This window comes from Mus pahari, chromosome 17 (genome assembly GCF_900095145.1).
Source record: "Mus pahari chromosome 17, PAHARI_EIJ_v1.1, whole genome shotgun sequence".
NCBI classification, from domain to species: Eukaryota; Metazoa; Chordata; class Mammalia; order Rodentia; family Muridae; genus Mus; species Mus pahari.
In genome coordinates, this window is record NC_034606.1 from 49,386,990 (window position 1) to 49,391,587 (window position 4,598).

The window sequence follows — 4,598 nt, forward strand, 5'->3', positions numbered from 1 at the left end:
GCCCCTCTGCTTCCTTAGTGGATGCTCAGGCAGGTCAAAGTCCACGTTCACCTCCTAGGCTCTTGGCTCCCTCCCTCCTTCTTCCCTGCTTGCTTGCCCTCTTGGCCCCTCCATGTGATCACCTCCACCTCCTCACCTCCTGTCTCATAGGAGATTTGACTCATAAGGAGAATCGCTTTTGTAACTTTAATGAGGAATAAATAACATTTCTCAGTTTAAATGCGTGACTTAATGACAGCCGACAACAAACAGAAGCAGTCACATCCCTCCAAACAGAAGGTTCAAGGCCTAAAACACCTGGTCACCTGACATCCTGCCTGGCAGAGCCCCGGCCTTATAGGGGGAGATCTGCTTTCTGTTACTGCTTTTTTTTTTTTTTGGCATCTTTTAGAAAGTGCATCAGAGAGCAAGAGGCCTTCCTCGTGATGCAGGGGTTTGCTCTACTGGTAAGTATTGTAATGCCAAGTTCTGTATCCCAAGTCTAGTTGCCTCAAGACAAGTAAATTCTCAGCTTTTGTTATGCAAACTTGGCTCCTTACTGTGAAACTACTGGTTGAATAAAGATGCCCACAGCCTGCAGCTGTACAGAAGAGAGGTAGGTGGACCCTTGGTTCCCAGGCTGGGGGTCTGGGACAGAGACCATCAGGAGAGGGAAGAGAAGAAGGAAGAAGGCGCCATGGGGTAAGTGGATCGTGAGCAGATGATCATGAGGGCTGGCCTGTTGGAGTAGAAGTGGCTGAAGAGAACACACAAGTGCCACGTCAGGTTTATTGATTGGAGAGAAGCCCAAACAGCACAGAGGGTTGACATCTGCCCAGCTCTGACACTTTAAGGCGTATTAGAAATATAAAGGTTTGATGTCTTTTATTTGGGAACTAAATGATCTAAAGTGGGGTAGAAACCCCCCAAATAACATTTATAGTAACCGTGTGGGGTTTCTTTCTCCCATGCAATTCTGTTGTTTCCATGGTGACCCTACAGCCCACCCCTCTGCTTGCTGAAGACAGACCCCCCCCCCCCACCTCCGTGGATGCCAGTCATTCATTCATCCGTGCGCTTGCTGCCTCTAAAGCCTGGAGGCTCTCTTTACTCTAGATTTATGTAGTCTACAGGGATTGATGTTCATGTTTCTCAGATTGCTTTGCATGTTCAAGTCTTTGTATGAACATTTCTTATCACTTTCCCTAGGTGAACACACAAGACCGACATGACTGATTCACACAGTAATTGTTATGTTTTATTTGGTAAGACACTGAGAAATATAGTAAGTTCTTTCTCCTCTGGTGAAATGGTGAAATGAGCCAATTCAAGATATATATTTGTGTACACACACACACACACACACACACACACACACAGACAGGTATATTATTGAGAAGTTGCTCTCAGGCAGGCAAGTTCACTGGTCCCGCAAAGGAAGGGGCCAGGGAAGTCGCCATGGGAAGGAAGGGAGAAGGCAGGGAAGAAAGAGAAAGAAATGGCATGTGCAAAAAGAGGAGAGAGAGAGAGAGAGAGAGAGAGAGAGAGAGAGAGAGAGCAGGAGACCAGATGATATAGGGAAGAACCTCTGGGGGAAGGGCAACCCAGCCTCTGGGCTGGAAAGTTTAGGATTGGGGACAGAATATGCCAGTTAGGGACTGAGGGATGCTGGGAGAACCCAGAGGCCAGGTCTGCTTCGGTATGTAAAATATGCACCTCAACACCCTGTGCCAGGGTCCGAAACCAAACCAAACAGTTTTTGGAAGTAAAATATCCTGTCTTCAGTCCCCTCTACACTGCCTCTAAGAGCTCCAGTTACTCTGCACCTTGTGAGCACTTGGTATTATCAGTGTTAGCCACTGAAGAGAGTGTGGTGATATCTCACAGTGGTTTTGATTCTAAATGTTGTTCCTCTAGTGACTAATGTTTTTGAGAATCCTTATTAGTCAGTTCTGGCTACCATAACAAAATTCCAGCAGACGAGGCGGTTTAAATCACAGGTAGTCTGTCCAACAGTTACGGCGGCTGGGGCTTGTGAGATGGAGGAGCTGGCAGGTGCTCCCATGGTGAATGGCAAGAACCCTCATCCTGGCTCAGAGATGCTCCTCTTTCTATCTTCGAGAGGTCACGGGTAGGGTGGGATGGGGTCTGTCAGAGAGGAGAGAGAGAGAAAGAGAGGTCACCACTCTGCCATTACCCCACCCTCTTCTTCTGGGGAGCCCACTTTCATGGCTTCATCTGACTCTAATCACAGTGAACCTGCCTCCACGTAGCACGGGTGGAGGAGGGGCGGCATGCACCTTAGGCAGTGTCTTCTCTTTCTCACCCCTAGAAGCATCCTTGGTAAAGTGCTTGCTTAAATAATTCGCCAAAAAAAAAACTAATTGCGTGTTGGCTCCCCTGGGGCTGCTGGGGAATCTGACCCTCTGGAAGAGCAATAAGCAGGTTTAGCTACAGTTACCCAGCCCCATTTGCCTTTTTTACTGCCTAGTATAGAAAAATGATTGCACTTTAAGCTTCATGTGTCATGCTGGATGCATTCTGAGTTCATTTTTGCATAGAGGGCAAGGGTTGGATTGTAACTTTCCCCGGTGGGTACCTCCTCATTCCAGCCCAATCCGCTATAAAGACTTCCCTTTGCCCACCAAATCTCCACGGCGTCTCGGTGCAAAATCAGTTTGCCACGCGTCTTCCATCCGAGGGCTGGGCTGTGCTCATCTCGTGTGCACTGTGCACCACGGTGCCAGCACCAGCGTCCTTGCCACTGGGGAGTCCGTGAAGTCACGAAGCCAAGCGGTGGATCGCCAGCCCTGTTCACTCTTTGAGAAGCAGCGTTAGATCCCGAGAGCCCTTTGAATTCATTTGACCTCTGTATAAACTTGGGATCCGTTTGTCCTTCTCTATTTTTAAAAGAGTCTTTGAGATTTGGATTGGAGTTGGTCAAATGGGGGTCAGCCAATGGCTTAGAACTCTGGGAATCTGGGTTACTAACGTGGGGGTCCCCCTCCCCCACCTGTCACCCTCAACTCCTCCTCCATCTCTTCATCTTCTCATTCTCTCCTCTTTTCTCTGTTGTAATTTCAAATATTTTATTAATACTTTGAGAATTTCATATAGTAGATTTTGATCATATTCACCCAACTCCTTCCCTTACCTCCTCCCAGATCCGCCCCTATTTCTTTACCTCCCAATTTAACATCCTCTCCCTCTCCCGCACCCCCCCCCACCCCGGGCCGCTGGGTGACATTTATTATAAAAGCACATGGGGTGAGACCGGGACAAGATGGGTCAGGTTCTAGGAGGCAGAGTCAGGGGTCTCTGAGCTGTCTTTGACATCTGTGCTCTCTATGGTCTCACTGACCTCACTGAGGTCCTTGCTGTCCCCACCACTATCCTCAGCAGCCAGGCCCTTCTCAGGACAGGCCTCTCCTGTGCTCAGAAGCACATTGCTTTTGTTCTCCATGGCTGCCAGCGCTGCCTGTGCCTGCCCCTTTACTTCAGCTTCAGGTCCTGCTGGGAGCCCAGAGGGAAGCAGGTGGAAAGAGACAGGGCCTAAGTCTCCAGAGAGGAGACAAGAGGAGCCGGGCCCTGGGGCTGGCTCCTCAGCCATCTGCGTGTGGCCCCTCTTCATTGCGTATGCATCTTCCCTATTTGTAGTATTTGGGCTCCTCTTTACTGAGCTGAAAGTTGAGGCTGTTGGAACAGAGGTGCAGGGTGGCCCAGTTACTCTTCCTGACATGCAGGGAGACATATTTGAGATTGAAATTCTCTATCGCAGCTCGAGAGGCCTGGTCCATCAGCTGAGGCACACCAAAGCCCCAGTGAGGTGACTTGTCCGTGGGCACATCATCTGGGTCCTCTTCCATTTTTTGGCCAAGACGTACCCCACAATCTTCGCATTCTCATCCTCAGTAATGTAAGAAATCTGGGGCCAAGAGAGGCCGTGGTAGAAATAGTACTTCATCTGGTAGTTCTCAGGCAGGCAGAGACGGTTGCAGTGTTGCATGTTCATCAGGTCCTCGGGCCTAGCATTGAGGATGTTCATCACAGTGGCGGGTCCTTGTGGGCCGTGAACGCGTGCGCTCTCATGTCCTCCTGGCGTGATCTTGTATTAGTCAGGCTTCTCTAGAGGAACAGAACCTATACAATGAATCTCTCTCTCCCCCTCTCTCCATATATATACATACATACATATGTATATATACATATATAGTCTCTATATACATTTACATGTGGATAAATATGTATGTAGTCTATATGTCTCTCTCTCACACACACTCTCTCTCTTCTCTCTCTCTCTCTCTCTCTCTCTCTCTCTCTCTCTCTCTCTCTCTCTCTCTCTCTCTCTGTGTGTGTGTGTATGTCTGTCTGTATACATATATAGTCTCTATATACATTTACATGTGGATAAATATGTATGTAGTCTATATGTCTCTCTCTCACACACACTCTCTCTCTTCTCTCTCNTAGTCTATATGTCTCTCTCTCACACACACTCTCTCTCTTCTCTCTCTCTCTCTCTCTCTCTCTCTCTCTCTCTCTCTCTCTCTCTCTCTCTCTCTGTGTGTGTGTGTAGAAAGAGGATTTATTAGAATGGCTTAGAGGCCATGATCCAACCA

At 48.4% G+C, this 4,598-nt stretch overlaps 1 pseudogene; it reads right to left on the reverse strand.

Moving 5' to 3' along the window:
• Window positions 1-3,274: 3,274 nt before the first annotated feature.
• LOC110335221 lies at window positions 3,275-4,024 on the reverse strand (annotated as a pseudogene).
• Window positions 4,025-4,598: the final 574 nt, after the last annotated feature.